At 54.2% G+C, this 18,244-nt stretch overlaps 2 long non-coding RNA genes across 2 annotated transcripts in view; both read left to right on the forward strand.

Annotated features, from left to right (window-relative positions):
- Nucleotides 1-8,840, forward strand: part of LOC142091138 (uncharacterized) — a 45,632-nt gene extending 36,792 nt beyond the window's left edge. The window contains exons 4-7 of the long non-coding RNA XR_012676715.1: nt 3,528-4,043; nt 5,997-6,060; nt 6,555-6,615; nt 8,185-8,840. This is a non-coding gene — a long non-coding RNA (uncharacterized LOC142091138). The remainder of the gene's footprint in view (nt 1-3,527; nt 4,044-5,996; nt 6,061-6,554; nt 6,616-8,184) is intronic.
- Nucleotides 8,841-13,574: 4,734 nt separating this feature from the next.
- On the forward strand, nt 13,575-17,186 carry LOC142091187 (uncharacterized). Its single transcript, XR_012676727.1, has 4 exons — nt 13,575-14,358; nt 15,449-15,588; nt 15,820-15,895; nt 17,089-17,186. It is a non-coding gene; the product is annotated as an uncharacterized LOC142091187 (long non-coding RNA).
- The last annotated feature ends 1,058 nt before the right edge of the window (nt 17,187-18,244 follow it).

Raw genomic sequence — 18,244 nt, forward strand, 5'->3', positions numbered from 1 at the left:
GGAGCCATGTGGGAACTGGAGGCGGCCTCGAGGCTGCTCAGCAGCAGTCAAAACACCCCAGTGGTTTCAGGCACCGGCTGTTTTGCTCCCGAACCCAAGGGTACTGCCGAGAAAAATAACCACCACTGTCACACGAGGGTCCTGCACAATCCCCACCATCGCACAAGGGTCCCCGTGCACCTGCCCGCCATTGCACGAGGGTCCCCTGCACACCAACTAATTGCATAAGGGTCCTCCTGCAGTGCCCCCCCGCATTGCACGGGGGTCTCCACACACCGACCCCTCGTTGCGCAAGGGTCCCTGCACAATCCCCACCGTTGCACGGGGGTCCCTGCGCAGGCACCCGCACTGCACAAGGCGCCGTGCGCATGCGCACTTCCAGGGCGGGGACTACAACTCCCGGCGTGCCCCCCGCGGGCGGCCCGGAGGAGCCGCGCGCTGATTGGCTGCGGAGGATATTTCAACGGGGCGCGCGGCGGGGTCTGCACCCAGGCGGCGGCGGCGGCGGCGGCGGCGGCGGCGGCGGCGGCGGCGGCGGCGGCGGCGGCGGCGGCGGCGGCGGCGGCGGCAGTCTGAGGTGACGCGGGCACGGCGGGCTGGGGGGAGGCTGCGGACCCCCCGGGGGACTGAGGAGGGGGGCTGGGGGGGCTGTGCGTCCCGGAGGGGGCCGGGGAGGGGGGCTGGGGGGGGCTGTGCGTCCCGGAGGGGGCCGGGGAGGGGGGCTGGGGGGGGCTGTGTGTCCCGGGGGGGCCGGGGAGTGGGGCTTTGGAGGGGCTGTGCGTTCCGCAGGGGGCCAGGGAGGGGGGCTGGGGGGGGCTGTGCGTCCCGGAGGGGGCCGGGGAGGGGGGGCTGTGTGTCCTAGGGGGGCTTGGGAGTGGGGCTGGGGGCGGGGGCTGCAGTCCCCCAAGGAGCTGGGGAGTGGGGCTGTGGGTCCTGGCGGGGCTTGAGGGTGGGGCTTGGGGCTCCCACGGGGCTGGAAAATGGTGTGGTCGGGTGCTGTGAGCACCGGAGGTCCTGGGGCTGGGAGGCGCTTGCAAACACCGGGGAGGGGCTGCGAGCATGGGGGGGCACAAGGGTTGCACCAGGGTCGGTGCACGATCACCTCCATTGTACGGGTATCGATGTACAGCCAGCCGGGCTGCACGAGGCGCCGTGCGCATGCGCGGTCCCGGGACGGGGACTACAACTCCCGGCGTGCCCCGCGCGGGCGGTCCGGTGGAGCCGCGAGCTGATTGGCTGCGGAGGGTATTTCAACGGGGCGCGCGGCGGGGTCCGCACCGAGGCGGCGGCGCAGCGTGAGTGTGAGGGGCCGCGGGCCCGGGGAGCCGAGGAGTGGGGCTGTGGCGGAGGAGGGGGCGGTCCTGCAGGCTCCGGGGACGGGGGCTGGGGGGGCTCCAGGCGGGGGAGGGGCTGTGAGCATCTGGGGAGTGGGGCTGGGAGGGGGGGGCTGTGTGCCCTAGGGGGGCCGCGCAGTGGGGCCGGGGCGGGGGGGCGGGGTGGGCGCTGTGTGCAAACAGGCCCTCCCTGCGAGTCCCCACTGTCGCCCCGTGGGGCCGGGCACCCCCCAGCCCTCCCTGCAGGCAGACGGGCAGCCTGTAGGCAATGGAGGCCACCCGCCCCAGCGAGGTGCTCGAGCCTGGGGGCTTCACGGGCCGAGTCGAGGGAGGAGCTGCTGGAGAGAGGGCTTAGAAACGGCCTTCTGCCCCCGAAACTGCTGGAGCATTTGAAGGGGAGGGACAGGTCCACCCCAGGGCCCCAAGGGGAAGACCTCGGAGCAGGGACTTGGGGTTGTTCCAGGAGCAAAAGCTGGTCCCAGCCAGCTCGCCTCTGCTCCCCCGGCACCGGGATCGGACCTTTCAGCCCTATTTCTGCCCGCAGCATCACACAAGCACTTGCCCTCCCCGGGGGCATCTTTGGGCCTTGAGGACAGGCGCAGCAGCTGGGTTTTTGGGCTCAGAAATGGGTGCCAAGTGAGCTGATTTGGGGGCCCAAAGCAGAAGCCGGTTTGGCCGTTTGTGCGGGGGGTTGGGAGGGCATTGGGGGCTGCGGGGGAAAGCAGGGGGTGGGCAGGGTGCGTGGACCCTCCCCGGGGGGAGGGGCTCTGGTCCTGCTGGACCCCGAAGTGCGGGAGGCCGGCATGCACCAGGCCCAACTCAACGGCTGCGGTGGTCTCTGGGGGGAAGAGGTGGTCTCTGCTTTTCAGACCCCGCACGCCCTCTTCGAGTCCAGCTCTTCCTTGTCGACTGCTTCGAATAGTTGTTAACTGATTAGTCGTACAAACTAATTGATATTTATACAATGTACAACTATGATATTTTATCCTAATAGTCGAGTTTTGACGGCGATTGGTTTACGACCTTGTCAAAAGCCCAGGCTGTTGCAAATAGCTGGAGCTTGTAAGGAGAAGGAGCTGAAATCAACGGTGCAGAGCTGGAGCTTCAATTAGCCAGAACCGTCGCAAGCAGGAGCTGGAACGAGACGGGCTGTCCGCTGTCTGGGGCATGCCTTAGCCTTAGCCAGAGGCAAAATTACCAGCAGCTGTAACGAGCGGGAGCTGTGATTCGCTGCAGTGTCTGTTTGCCGGAGCATCCGTCGGCCAGACTGCACTCTCAGCACGGCTGAAGAGCAGCCGGGCGCAGGCAGGGCTGTCCCCGGCAAGGCGCTCCGAGCGGCAGGGAGGCGAGTTGTCCTTCTGCCAGCGGGGAGCCTGGCCTCTTCCCTCGGGGATTAAATCCACGCCACGCGTGGATCCGCTCTCTTTGCGTGGAGGGTCTCTCCCGGTCCCGTTCCCGAGGGCTGAAGCGAGGTCCCCCGGGGGGCAGGCGGCAGCACGAGGCGGCGGTGTCTCCCCGGTACCCGGCAAAGGGGAGCGAAACCGGCCGGCTGGAGCTGCCGGGGTGCACAGCCCGGCCCCGCACGGCAGAATCTTTCCCTGGGTTTTCACCGTTGGCTGGGTGTGACAAACAGGTTCATTTTGTGCCTCCTCTTTTCCCAGCGTCACCTTCTGCGTCACGTGAAGAAAATCCTGCGTGGTTGACGCCGCTTGCTGCTCAGGTAATGGCACGTGTGGGGCCGGGGGAGCCGGGAGAAACATTGGCGCGTTCAAGGACGCTGCAGATGCTCCACGTCAAACCCAGGGAAAAGGCAAATTTGCTGCCGGTGCAGAAAAGCTGATGAACAATTGCCGTGAACAGAGCGTGCCTACGTACCCTTGTTAGCGTAACTAACCCTGGGTAGTTATGAGTGTTTTCCTTTCAGGGAAAAGAATGAGCTTTCATCTACGAAAAATTAAGAGCTGCCTGTGTCCTTCTTTAAGTTCAAGTGTTTCTCTTCTGTTTGTTCATACTGATTTTATGGGCAGGTTGGAAATAGCCTTTTATTTTTATAGGCATAACTCAATTTGTAGTACTACGTGGTGTCAGGATAGTGAATTTTTGAGCACCCAGGTATCACTAGAAATGGAATGAATGAGACATGATGGAAACTGATATTTAAACTTGATTTTTACTTGATTTTTTTTTCCTGAGAGTGTTGATGGCACGTTGTCCTGTGGCTCAATCCACGTTCTGTTCAGTGGAGTCTTCAGTCTAGGACTTTTAAGGAAAAAAGTTGGTCCTTCCGAAAAAGGGCTAGTCATTCATAGGCTCGAGGCATAGACTTGGAGAGCCGCTTAAGTACGTGATCAGAATTAAAGCCAAATGTCGCTTCATGTTGCTGCTGTTGGCCTTCACTTTCGTTAATTTCCCCGCTGCTCCGTCATGGTTGGGAGCTCTGAATCATCATTTTTTTCACTCCCTAACGCATTTTTCTCCCCAAGGAGAGGCTACGTTTAAAAGTTACTTAGTTTCCTCACAAATGCATCGGTCAATAAAACGGAGTTATGATTATTAAAACCACACAAATGACACCAGTCTTACAGATCTGGACTATTTCTGAACACGTGTTCATCGCGTGCAGATGTCATCGGGATACGGATCATCTGCATTTCATGCTCTGATGAGACAATCTGCTGAGACAGGGACAAGCTCCAAAAGAAAAAAAAGGTACAACGTCAAGGTTTTGTTTTGTTGTTGGTTTTTGTGGGCTTTTTGTGTTTGTGTTATTTTTTGGTTTGTGGTTTTTTTTTTTTTTTAAAAGAGTGCGATGTTGACTGGTGGCAGCCTGCAGAGCTCTCTTGCTGCCTGACCTCTCCTTTTCTTCTCTGTTACTCCTCTTTCGTGGCTGTAATTTTCACTCGGGTAGTTTTAGAACAGCGATTTAGTTCCTCGCCTGTGTAAATGTGCTGGTAATACCTGGAAGGTAAATGCTTGAACCGGTAGCGAATAACTTGGCTACAAGTAGAATTTCTGAAGGAAGAACAGCAACAGCAGGAAGCAAGTAGCGAGTTACCACAAATTTGTGTGTGTCAAACACATCAAAGTTTTATTGCCAAACATTGTTTGGCAATGTGTTCCAAATGGCTCGTTTTGGTAAACATAAATTTTCAGGAAGTTCAGGGTTGTGTGTGGAAAAACGTGCCCCTCTGTCTAGGTGTCCTGCTACGTAAATAGCATCAGTCAGTAGCACATCCAGCGGCAGGGCTGCTGTTCCCTGCTCTCGATATTGCCATAGTAGTGTTGTGATATTTCGACCTAAGAGGCGGGTTTAGGAATGGAAGGAGAATGCCTGCGTTCTGCAAGGGCTACGCATGCCGACCCTTTTCTCTGCCTGCTGCTTTCCTGTGCGTGAGATGAAACTGTATTTTTTTTCTCCCTTGTTCCCGGTAGAAATATTTCTGAAGCTGTCGCTGCTGTGGGTTTGCAATTTGCGTTACTGCGTTTTTGTAGAGTTCTAGTTACGGATCGTTTCTGCCGCGGCAAAGTATCAAGATACGGTTTTCAGTTTAAAGCTTCAGAAGCTGCATTCGCTGAAATCGGCGTAGGTGAAGCTGGTTGTTGTGGTTTAACCCGGCAGGCAGCTAAACACCACGCAGCTGCTCGCTCGCTCCCCCTGCCCCCAAAGTGGGGTGAGGGAGAGAATCGGAAAAAAAAGTGAAGTTCGTGGGGTGAGGTAAAGACAGTTTAATGGGACAGAACAGGAAGGGGAAACAATCATAACGATAAAAGAATATACAAAATAAGCGACACACAATGCGATTGCTCACCGCCCGCCGACTGATGCCCAGCCGGTCCCCGAGCGGCAGTCGCCGCCGCCCGGCCAACTCCCCCAGCTTATGTACTGAGCGTGACGTCATATGGTATGGACTGTCCCTTTGGCCAGTTTGGGTCATCTGTCCTGGCTAAGGTCCCTCCCAGCTTCTCGCTGGCAGGGCATGAGAAGCTGAAAAGTCCCCGACTAGCGTAAGCGCTACTTAGCCACAACTAAAACATCAGCGTGTTATCCACGTTTTTCTCGTCCTAAATCTAAAACACAGCGCTATACCAGTTACCAGGAAGAGAATTAACTCTATCCCAGCCGAAACCAGGACACTGGTCTTGCGCATGAACCCGCTGTGCTCGCAGGGGTGCTCAGTGGCTCCTCATCAAAACAGCGAGGTGTGTGTGGACGTCCGTAGGGTTGCGCTAGGGGTCTGGGGGCGTTATGTATTTTTGCTGTTGGAAGACGGAATAGAGCGTGTGCCTGTTAAATCTAACGATGGTCGAAGGTTGGGAGGGACCCTGAGCAGGTTTGGTGGCACAACTGCAGTTTTCAAAGATCTTGACCGTCTGGAGAAACGGCCTGGAAAAAAGGATTCCTCTTTTGCAGCGAGTTCGCGAGGACAGACGGGTTGCCGTACTCTTTAACAAAAATACTCAACTTGGGACGTATCGGGTGAGGAAATCGCGGCTCTACTTAGGCTTGAGAAAACGTACGTAGGTGTCTGTGCCTGTCACCTGCGCGTCTCTAGGCAAGTGAGTTCTAGCGAAACTAAAGCTTGTAGTTGTAGTCTTCACAGAAAAGGAAGCTTTGTGCTAAATGTGTGTGGGGTTTTTTTTTTTTGCCTTTCCTCTCAGCAGAATGTCAACTGCCGTGAAAGTACGAGACGGATGGAAAGGATCCATAGTGGTCTGCAAGTACAAGGTATGCCTGTGATATGTGTCTGCATTTTTCCTAAGGTGCTTGTAGTGTGGACTTTACAGTTAACACGAAGAATGTGGCAGCTCTCCTTCTATCTGATTTTTTAACATGAAATATTTTAACACAAATACTAAAAATAAAGGTCTGTTCTGGAGCGTGGTACGCCTATTCAAGGCTTGCTTTCCTTCGTCTATTTTCTCTTCCTGAAAGCAGAGTCTTCTGTTTCTGTGTGCTTGCTATTAAAGGGTGCTGTGAAAATAATGTTGGACTAGAAGAGGAAAGGAACTGTTTGTAAGAGTTCGGATGTTCGGGAGAAACAGGCTTTGTTTTCGCGATAAAAGCTTTATGCTTTTTCAGTCAGTCAGTGTTTAAAATACCTTACAGTAGCACTCGAAAACCTTACTGAGATACTAGCATCTGTGCTAAAAGCAATCAAGGTCAAAGAAGAGGCGTGGACAACACGGCACAAATCGGCGTCGCTTCGGTGTGTTTTCCAGGCTTTCCCGAGAAGCGGTAGCAGCCTCGTAACTAGTGACAGAGAGTCCTGATGTGTTTTCGGTGAGTTACTGATTCTATAATGTCCTTTTTCCTAACCTGCAGCGCGTAATTTTGACTTCGGTTGGAAAGAGATTTTCCAGAATGGAAATCTTTTTCATTCAAAGGAGTTGCCTTTTACGAACTTCCCATCAGAATGGATCTTCAGAGATGACGAGCTTGGCAGTAGAAGTCATCTGCAAGGAGACTTTTCACTCTCTCTGGAAAAAAAAAAGGAGTTAAGTCGATTTCCTTGCAAGGACCCAAGCGCAGCACATTGTTGTGGTTTAATCTGGCAGGCAGCCAAATACCACGCAGCTGCTCACTCACTCCCCCCGCCCCCCCAGTGGGACGGGGAGAGAATCGGCAGGGTAAGAGTGAGAAAAACTCGTGGGTTGAGATAAAGACAGTTTAATAGAACAGAAAAGGGAGAATAATGATAATAAATAATGATAGAATATACAAAATGAGTGATGCACAATGCAATTGCTCACTACCCGTGCTGACCGATAACCAAGTAGCGTTCGGTACTTCCTGGATCACGCCTACCGTTCATATACTGAGCATGACGTCACATGGTATGGAATACCCCATTGGCCAGCTGGGCTGGCTGTCCTGATTATGTTCCCTCCCATCTTGTGTACCTAGCTCAGTCAGTAGGCATGGGAGCTGTCCTTGGACTAGGAGGGCACTTAGCAACAACTGAAAACGTCAGTGTGTTATCAACATTCTCCTCATACTAAATCCAAAACACAGCACTAGGAAGAAATTTAACCCTATCCCTGCTGAAACTAGGACACACATCTTCCAATAGTCGACGTATGGCTGATCTTTGGTTCTCGGGTGTAACGGTCGAGAGATCGTAAAGACGCGTTCCTCCGCACGCTTGGGTACAGCCAACAGCGTTAGCAAACCTGCCAGTCCTTTTTGGTAGCCTTATGTATTGCAGCACCGGGGATTTGATATTCCCCACTGCCTGCTGCCCCCCCCCCCCCCCCAAAAAAAAAAGTAAAACCGTATGGGAGATCTCTTATCTCACTGATTTTTCTATCATAAATGAAATTTTAAAAAGAAAGTTAAAATTGTCTAATTTCCAAACTGATTTACATTGTTTAAACTGCAACTGCCAAATAGCTGTAGCGTATAATTTATTAGGTGTACTTAAGCAGTTGGGTAGTTGCTCTAAACGTTTAAAAAGAGAGGCACCTGAACGTTACGGGTTTTTTTCCCGATCTTTTGGCAGAGTGCTCTGAAGTACTTTATTCCTGTCTCGCTTTCGACGGCGCGTTTCCCCGGCAGTTCGGTAGCATCGGTCTCGGCGCAGCTGGCCAGGCGTCCCTCCTAGTCATGTCACACACGCAAAACCCCTGGTCAAATGATAGCTGTGTAGCTTGGAGGTAGATAATTTAATGGTATGAATTCACAGCTACGCAATTTCAATTAACGCAAAAGGAAAATCAAATATTTTTATAGTATGAGTCTTCTCATTGTACGTATGTAAGCGTGCGCACGCCTTTTTAGCATAAAATGAATTGCTGAGATTTGTTCTTTCTTTTTCATTTTACTCTTCAAAGTTTTACACTTCACTTTCAGCTTTATCGGCCAAGCGAGCGAGATGCGCAGCAGCAGCAGCAGCAGCGCAAGGGCTGGAGCTGCGGCGGTGGATCCGTGAGCGTAGATGCTGATTACGGCGCGCCCTTGTCCTGCAGCCTCACGGGGTTATCTCCCGGCAGCGGTGCTGTAAGGAAGGGACGAGGCGTTTTCTGACACCAGCGAGAGCGTTTACTTCTCTGCTAAGGACGTGTTCAGAATCGCGTCAATTAGTCCTCACGCTGATTTTAAGCGTTCGAATCGCTCGAGCTTTTAAAGGCCATGTTGTATTTCGAGCTGACCCGTTTGCCTGGCACCCTCCTTTAGCTCGACTGCTACCCTCTCCCTTATCCTGACCGAATTCCTCTGCTGCCTTCGGTGCTGTTTTTTTAATGTGCTGAAATGCCAGTTGGGATTTTTGTTTTTCAGATGCCTCGCTGTGAGCGTCCCGTGGTGCTCAGGAGAGACCCCCAGCCCAGGTTTGCCTGCTGGTCGTTAGGCGTGCTGAGGGTAAGGGGCCGGCTGCCAGCCTGCGGGACGGGGGCTGGGGGGGGCTGCAAGTGTTTGGGGGGGGCCGCCCCTCCTTTATCTTTCTAGCAGAGCCCCCCTTTTTGGCGGGGGTGCGTGCGTACATACGTAAACGGCATTATTAAAGTAAAGTAACGGTTGGGGCCGTTTCCCTCGTGTTGTGTCTTTTTGGGGGGGTGAATAAAAAGGGGGGGTTGGGGGGCCTGGAGGGGTGATGATGTCATTTGGGGCACCCCAGCATCACCACGGGGGTGATGATGCCGTGGAGGAGCAGGTGAGTGGGGAATGGGGGGTCCCCCCACAAAAAGGGGGTGACAGCCCAAAAACGCCTGATAATTCATGGGGGGGGTTTCAAAAATTTTTAAAAACTGTAAATGTATCTGTGAGGCCTTGAAATAGAGAAAAATCTCTCCTTGTTCTATATGTTGAAAAATAACATTCGTTGATATGTATAAAAGGATTTCAGAATAAGAACCTATATCTGCCCTATTATATAAAGGATTTTAGAGTATAAAAAAATTCGAAAGACGTATATAGGGTTTTAAAATACAAAAATAACTCATGTCTATATAAATTAAAAAAGAAAGAACTTCCAAATGCAAATAGGATGATATATTTTATATATGAAGGAATTTGAAATAGAAAAAAGTCTGAATAGATAGAGCTATTTACACTTACTACGTGTTACATAGAGAGTCTAAATAGATATATGTAATATAAGAAGTATATATATAAATGTAAATAGATATCTAAGTCTAAATAGATATAAGTGTAAATGGATATCTAAGTCTATAAAGACACAGGTGTAAATATATGTAAGTGTAAATAGAGAAGTGTATAAAGATATTTAAGTGTCAAAATACCTAAGTCTGAACAGATACATAGTCTGAATAGCTATTACATGTAGTAAGTGGGAAATAGGGGGGGAAAGTGGGAAATGGGGAGGAAAAAGTGAAACATAAATATGTTCCCTAAATATATGTATATGTATGTGTAAATAGATACATAAGTGTAAATGTCTATGATAGATAAGGTTTTTAACATGCAAAGAAACCCTGTTTATAGAATTGACACCATCTGCTGCCCCCCCCCCCCCCCCCCGAAATACCTCTCTATTGAAGATATAAAAGCGCTTTCAAAAGCTGCCTCTTCCCTGTTCTCCTTTTCCGCCTTTTCCCATCCTGATTTGGGGCCAGTTCTGCCAATGGGGAGTTTCCCCTGCGGGGCTGTGCACACAGAGCGGGACCTGCCGCCATGGCATAAAAATACCCTCAAACCCCTGAATCAGGGTCTGCAAGGGTGGGGCGGGGGGAACAAAAAACAAATCACAATTTTGGGGGAAAAATACCCAACTTGGAGCTCCTGGGAAAGCCAAATCCACCTGGATTTGGGCAGCCGGAAAGCAAAAAAAACCCCATTTTCATGCACAAAACCAAAAGCAAAGATCACCAATTTTTATGTTGCGGAAAAGCGCCGAAAAACCTCCAAGTTGAATAGTTTGGAAAAGAAAAAAAAAACCCATTTTCATACTATGGAAAAGCAAAAAACCTCCCAATTTGGGGTGAAACACCAGCGGTTTGAGGGGCATCGCTTGGGGTTATCCAGTGTGGATTATCCAGCGAGGGTCAGTTATCTGGAATGGATTATCGGTTGCGGTTTGTCCCAGGTGAGTTACCTGCTGTGGATTGTCCCGGCTGGACCCCCTGGTGTAGGTCATCCCCACGCATGCCCCTCCCCATGTCTGCCCCCCGTTTCCCACACGAGGCTTTCCCCTGCACCCCACTCTCCCTCCTGCGTTTTGGGTTTGTGCTGAAAAGGGCGTTGATGACGCAGGGGTGCGTTAGTTCCTGCTGAGCAGCGCTTGCACAGCACCAGGGGCTGTTCTGCTCCTCGCCCCGCCCTGCCGGCGAGCGGGCTGGGGGTGCACAAGGGTTTGGGAGGGGGCACCGCTGGGAGAGCTGACCCCACCTGACCCGGGGGATGTTCCAGACCGTTATGATGTCATGTAGTAAAACTAGGGGGGAGGTTGGCCGGGGGGCCGCTGCTGGGCCTCACTTTAACTTCAGTTTAAAGCTTCAGAAACTGCATTCGCTGAAATCACTGTGGGGGAACTGATGGTTGTGGTTTAACTCAGCAGGGAGCTTAACACCGCACAGCCGCTTGCTCGCTCCCCGCCCCACGAAGTGATTGGCTGCGGAGGGTATTTCAGTGGGGCGGGGGGCGGTCCTGCAGGCCCCGGGGAGCGGTACTGGGAGGCTCCAGGCAGGGGAGGGGCTGTGAGCATCTGGGGAGTGGGGCTGGGGGGGCGTGAGGGCTGTGTGCCCTAGAGGGGCTGGGCAGTGGGGTCGGGGGGAGCTGTGTGCATTAGAGGGCCGCGGAGTGGGCCTGGGGCAGGATGCAGGCCCCTGGGCGGGGTGTTTTTGTGGGTCAGGGGCAGTTTGTGGAGGGTGTTCGTGTGAGGGAGGGACAGTTTGGGGGTGTCCGAGGGGCGAGGGGGCTGTTTAAGGGTCCATGTGAGGGAAGGGGCAGTTAGTGTGTGTTTGTGGGGTGTTCGTGAGGGGAGAGGTGCAGTTTGGGGGTGGATGTGGGGGGGGGAAAGGGTAGTTAGTGAGGGGGAGGTGAAGTTTACGGGTGACCGGGGCGGGGGAGGGGCCGTTTAGGAGGGGGAGGGGCGGCTGGGGGAATCCACGTGGGTGCGGGCAGTTGGCGGGGGTTGGCGTGGCGGAGGGGCAGTATTTTGTGGGTGACTGGTGGGGAGGAGGAGCTGCGCTGGCCGCGCGCCTGGCATAGTTTGGGGGCGTGGTGTGGGGAAAGGGGGCAGGGCTTCAGCGCCACCTGCGTGGAGCGGGACTATGGGTCCTTTGGGGGGGGCGTGACTTTGGGTGTTTGGGGCGGGGTTACGAGGTGGGGGCGTGGCTGGGGGTGCTCGGGGCGGGCCTGCGGGCAGGTGGTGTGGCTTCGGGCGCTGCCTGCATCCCTCGCAGTAGCTTTGGGTGGGCGGGAGTAGGTGTTTTTGGGGGTTTTGGGGAGCTGCTCATCCCCTCCGCAGTAGCTCCCCCGGACAGCATGGCAGAGGGCTGGCAGGACTGCCACGTCCTGGGACCGGACTGGAAGTGGCAGAAGGTTGTATGGAAATCTGGGACCTCGTGTGGGCGTACTGATATCTACTATAAGAGGTACTGCTCCCCCACCCACACTCATCCCCCCTGAATGCCTGCATTCCTCCAGTCCCTCCCCCATACCCCCCAGTCCCTCCCCTGCCTAAGATTTTTACCCCCTCAACCCTAAACAGGACCCAGAGATCCTCCCCACAAGTTGGCTTTGGGAGTGGGGCTGGCTCTAGCCACACCCCTTTCAGGTCTAGAGCCCGCCTCCTGGGTCTAAGCCCTGCCCCCTGCCAGGTTTGGGGCTCCCCTCTAAGCCTGGACCCCCCGGGTGGTCTCACAGCCCCCCAGGAGCGATTTCAGGGCCTCCCCAGGAGCTTCTCCCCTCGCCATTTTGAGCCACCCCGGGGCCGTTTTGGGGTCCCCTCACTTCCAGGGATACCCCCCCTTCCCACCAGTGGCCCCTAAATCTCTGCTGCCTGTTTCAAGGCCCCCCCCTCTCCTAGACTGTTTGGGTCCTGATGGGGGCATTTTGGGGGCCCCTGGGGTATGTTGAGCCCCCCAGGTTTTTGAGGGATTCCCCATGGATTTCATTCTCCCCACCTCATTTCCACTTGTCCTTCCCACTGCTTCTGCTTGGATTTTGGCATCCCCTCCTGATCCCCAAGGTTTTGGGGACCCCTCCATCTCCCCTCCTCGATTTTTACCTCCTACTGCCCCATTCCTGCTCCTGCCTCCTGCTCTTTTCCCTTGAATTTTGGGGGTCCCACCATGGGTCAGTGATGCCCTCCAGGTTTTTGGGGGACACCCTGGGGTTTTGCTGCTCCCCCCTCCCCCCCCAGTTTTGGGGGACCCTGACCACTTCCTCCCCCCTTGATTTCATGCTCCACGCTGCCCCATTTCCACTCCTCCATCCCACTGCTTCTCTTTGGCTTTCTGGTTTCCCTCAGGGGGCAGCGACCCCCGCTGGGGTTTTAGGGACCCCCCTGGGGTTTTGGTGTTGCTCCTAGTTTCAAGGATTCCCCCATCTCTTCCCCACGTTGATTTTATTCCTCCCTTCCCATTTTTGCTCCTCTTCCTCAACTGCTTCCTTTGGTTTTTGGGGTCCCTGGGGTTTTGGGGACCTCCCAGTTTTGGGGACACACCCTATGTTCTTCTGCCCATTAATTTCACTCCCCACTGCTGCTATTCCCTCTTGACGTTTGGGGTCCCCCATGAGCCCCCCCCAGGGGTTTGGGGTTTTCCACCCTGCCAGGGCTGTTTTTTTGCCCCTGCCCCTTCAACCAGGGCTGGTTTTCTCCCCCATCAAGGCTGATTTTCCACCCTGTTGGGGTTGCTTTTCTCCCCCTGCGGGCTTATTACGCGAGCTCATTTTTCCCCCCTCACCAGGTTCAATTTTTGCCCCATGCTACATCCGGGGCTGGTTCCCCCCCCCCACTGGGGATGTTTTTTACCTCCCCCACTGCAACTGCTGCTGTTTCCCTCCTGGTAGGCGCAGCTGAAGCTGGCGGAGGAGACGGTGCAGCGGAAGGCAGCACAGGCAGCCAAGCTGTGGGTGCAGGCAGCTGCCCAGGAGCAGCAGCTGGGGCAGCAGGAGGAACAGCTCCATGGCCTGGAGATGGAGCGGCGACATCTCCATAACCTTGTCCAGCAGCTCAAGGTGAAGCCCAGGGGGGGTTTGGGTGGGGGACGAACCATCTGAATTCCCTCCTTGTACTGCTAAAATAACAGCTTCTCTCCTTCCTCAGGTCAACATCTGTGTCTTCTGTCATGTGTGGCCGGTGCTGCCCGAGGAGGAGGAGCAGCAGAAGGGCCTGGAGCATCTCTACTTCCCCGCCAAGGACAACAAGGTGCTGGTGCTCTCCAAGGCAGGGGAGGTGAGTCGCTTTGGGGGTGTTTCCCTGTCGCTTACCCCTATTTTGAGGGGCTGAGGGTGTCTCTGCTGCTAACAAACCCCTCAGCTGTCCTTAGTCCCCCTCTGATGGGCTCAATGAGATTTTTTTAGGACAAACGGGGGGTTTTAGCTGCTCCCACTCGCCCCGGGGGGTGAGGACAGAGTTGGGGACCCCCCAAAACCTCCTTTTACACCCTCCAAGTCTCATGTGGGACACGAGAAGCGAGACAATGTCTTGGGTTCCGAAACCAGGGGTGTGACCCCGTGCGTAGCACAGCAGGTCTTCAAGGGTGCCTGGGAGCTGGCAGAAAAAGACTGGAAAGTGAGTTTTTTTTTAAAAAAAAAAAAAAAAAAACAAACCAAAAAAAACCAACCAAACCAAAACCAAAGTGCTAACTCCATTTTGGGGGCATTTCTGGGTTTTTTGGGGCTTGATGTGATGCTGGTGGGCAGTATGCTTTCACCGCCAGCTTCCTGGAGATCTACAACAAATCTCTGTGGGATCTGCTAGCCGGCTGGCCGAAGCGCAGGGCCAAGCTGGAGATCCGGCAGGTCAGCTTGGCCAGCGAGGAGGTGCATGTCCCGAACCTGTGCTGCGTCCCCGTCGCCTCCGAGAAGAGCGTAGGGGGACCCTGATTCCCCCCTTCAAAGGTCACATTGGCTGTGTGGGTGGTTTTGGGGGGTAATGGGGCGTCTGTGTCCCCCCGCAAGGTGCTGGGGCTGCTGCAGATGGCAGCCGCCAACCACTCGGTGGCCCGGACAGCCCTGAATGACGGCTCATCCGGCAGCCACGGTGTCTTCTAGCTCTGCATCCAGGGCTCCAACACTGCCCGGGACCTGTGCTGCGCCTGCGAGTGGGGGCGTGGGACCCTTTATGGGGGGCCACCCTTTAGAGGCTGTGGTTTGGGGTGAGCCTTTAGAGGTCACTGCTTTGGGGACACTAGTTTGGGGTGGGCCTTTAGGGGCCACTGGTTCAGGGGCACCCTTTATGGAAGAGCTTTTAGGGGCCACCTTTAGGAGCTCCTGGTTTGGGGTGAGTCTTTAGGGGCCGTTGCTTTGGGGCCAGCTGGTTTGGTGTGAGCCTTTGCAGGGGCCACCCTTTAGGGGCCACTGGTTTGGGGTGAGCTTTTAGGGTAGGGACCACCTGATTTGGGGCTAGCCTTTAGGGGCCACTGGTTTGGGGCCATGGGTTCAGGGCCAGCAGTTCGGGGTGAGCCCTTTTGGGCCCCTCGTTTAGGGCCATGGGTTTGGGGTCACTGGTTTGGGGTGAGCCCTTTTTGGGTTCTTCCTCTTGGGGTGAGCCTTTTAGGGGCTCCGCTTTCAAGGCCACGGGTTTGGGGTGAACCTTTTGGGGCCTTGGGTTCAGGGCCCCCCTTTTGGGGCCACCAGTTTGGGGCAAGCCTTTTCAGGGTCATGAGTTTGTGGCCAGTCGTTTGGGGTGAGCCCTTTTTGAGACCCCCCCTTCTGGAGTGAGCCGTTTTGGGGCTCTGTGTTTGGGGCCCCAAATTTGAGGTGAGCCCTTTTGGGGTCCCCCTTCTCGGGCCACTGGTTTGGGGTGAGCACTTTTTGGGGCCCACGGGTTTGGGGCCACTAGTTGGGGTGAGCCTTTGGGGGGGCCGACCTTTCAGGGCCATGGGTTTGGGGTGAGTCTTTTTGGGGTTTCTCTTTTGGGGCCACCAGTTTGGGTTGAGCCCTTTTTAGGCCTCCCTGTTTTTGGGGTGACCCTCCTCTCCCCCCACAGCGGTGCTGATCTTGGTGGACCTGGGAGGCAGAGAGCAGCTGGACGAGTTGCTGTTGGGTGGGGAGCAGCCGCACGAGATGCAGGCCATCAATGCCAGCTTCTCCACCCTGGGGCAAGTCATCATGGCCCTTGCCAAAAAGGTACGGGAGGCCCGTGGGCATGTGGGGGGCCTCGGGGGCCTCAGGGCCCTCCCCTTAACTGCCAGGGTCCCCGCAGGAGCCCCATGTCCCCTGTTGCAACAGCAGGCTGACCTACCTCCTGCAAAACTGCCTGGGGGGCTTTGCCAAGATGTGATTGAAGGGCTTGGGGGGGGTATTTTGGGGGGCTGGGAGTTTTGGGGGACCCCACTGACACCCCGATGTATCCTCAAGATTGGTGTTAGTGAATCTCGCTCCCCTGGAGGAGAAATTCACCGAGTCCTTCACCTCCCTTCGCTTTGCAAGCAAGGTGGGGGGGATGGGGGCTGGTTTGGGGGTGGGGGGTGGGCTGGTTTTGGGGGAAGGGGCAGGTTTTGGGTGGCTTTGGGAATGATTTGGGAAGGGGGAGATAGAAAATTTTGGAGGGGGGGTTTGGGGGACATAAAGAGGGTTTTGGGGGTGGGGGTGATTTGGAAAGGGGGAGATGGGAAGTTTGGGGGGTGAGATGGTTTTGGCGGGCAGAGGAGCATTTGGGGGAGCATAGAAGGGTTTAGAGGGATGGGGGCCAGTTTTGGGGGCAGATGGGGGTGATCTGGCAAGGGGGATATGGGAAGTTTGGGAGGACTGGGGCAGTTTTGGGGGATGGGGATGATTTGGGGGCGCACAGTTAGAGGAGGGGGAGATTGGTGGGTCAGAGGGTAGGTGGGGGTGATGGTTTGGGGTGCTGGGGGTCTGTTTTGGGAGTGGGGGCCTGTTTTGGGGGGACAGGTTGGGGGGGACAGGGGTAGGATTTGGGGTGGTGGTTGGGGGATTTTGGGGGGTCTGTGGGCGGTTCTGGCGGTCCAAAGTTCCCTCCCACTCCCCTCTCCACATTTGAGTGAATGCGTGGTGGGCATGGGTCATGCCAACTGGAGGTAGCCCCTTGCTCCCCTGGCAGCAAAATCCATAGGGCGAGCCTCTTCCCTTTGGACATCTGCCATCTATAAGCCTCGCCGGCACCTATAGCGGAGCGTAAATGCTCCCACGTATCAGTGAGCTTAAATTCCATTTTTATTTTTTAAGGATTTGATGTTTTTCTCACTATATATTAGGGCTCCAACCTTAAGGATTCATAATAAACCTCAGAATTGGTTTTTGATATGGGTAATAATTAATAAAAAAAAAACTTATTAGAGGCAAAATAAACAGTTAAAAGGGATAAAATAAATAGTTAATTTAAATTCTGGTTGTTTTGGGTCACGCCTTGCCGTGGTCCTTCCCATTTTGAGTGGAAAATGGTAATATTTAATTCTTATATTTCTAAGTTCAGGCGGGAGGACAGCGGAGTAGGGGCACAGGAGCCGCAATTGAATGCCCTGATAAAGATATGTTGAATTTTGCTTAAAAAAAAAAGCAAATTTTTTTTTACGATCACAATTCATGTGTGTTTTATACCCATCTGGGGTGTTTTATTGTCGATATTGATGATATATCACACTGAGGACTCATCGACTTTTAATTAAGGTATGACAAGTACTGTTTCCTCACCAAATCTTCGCAAATGACCGCAAGCCTGCCAGGATTTCTGTGCTTTTGGCCTCAAAATCTGGGTTATAGGGAAAAAGGAGTAATATGTGAGTAAATATATACATAAATATACCCTAATAAATACATATATGCATGTTCAATTACTCTTTTACTCTTGTTGTTTTGCAACATCGCATTGTGTCCAAATTTATTATATCTGGTGCCTTTTCGACCCCGTTACCTGTTTTTTATTTTATTTTTGCCCCAACTTGAGCAGCTTTTGATCCTTTTTTCCCCCCATATTTCCCTTGCGAATTTGGGGGGAGTTTAGGGAATTGATGTAACTAAGGTATCGGGGAACCACTGGCATTAAGCTATACCCACACTCTTCCTGCTCCCCTGGAGGAACAATCTCCTCCAACGGGCTTGATTTCTAATTTATTGTTTCTTGTGAAAGACTCAAGGAATAGTCCTATTTAATGATTTTATGGGTGGGTTAAGGGCGACAGCGAGCCCAGCACCTTCCCAGACCCTGTGCTGCCTTGTTTTGATCAATATAATATTAATTATGATTAATAATTTGCCCTCATGCCTCTGGAAACTGGCACCGGCAAAGTCGAAATACACTCCCCGCTTTCACCTCGAGCCCCTGCGGCCTCCCTGCCCGGCGGCATCATCGTGCTGGACGATGAGGATGAGGGGGTCCGCGAGCCTCCACCCGGCACCTCCAGAGGATGCCACCTTGGGGTCTCTGTTCCCCCTCCATCATCTCCATGTTGCTCCCTGCGTGTCTTCATCCCCCTTGGTGTCTCAGTGCCACCCCGGTGTCTCTGTGTCCCCTTGGTCTTTCCATGTCACCTTGACATTGCTGTCTGATCTCAGCATCTCCTTGTTCTCCTGCAGTATCTCCATGTCTGCCTTGGTGTCCCCACACCACCTTGGTGTCTCTGTCTCCCCTCAATGTCTCTGTCCCCCTCAGTCATCTCCATGACCCCCCTTGGGTGTCTCCGTCCCCCCCAGTGTCACCGTGCCACCTTGGCATCTCTGTCCCCCCTCCGGCATCTCCGTGTCCCCATTGGTGTCCCCCTTGATGTCTCACCTCGGCATCTCTCTTGATGTCTCGTCTCGGCATATCCACGTCCTGCCTTGGTGT

The sequence above is a fragment of the Calonectris borealis genome, chromosome 20, assembly GCF_964195595.1.
Source record: "Calonectris borealis chromosome 20, bCalBor7.hap1.2, whole genome shotgun sequence".
Lineage (NCBI taxonomy): Eukaryota > Metazoa > Chordata > Aves > Procellariiformes > Procellariidae > Calonectris > Calonectris borealis.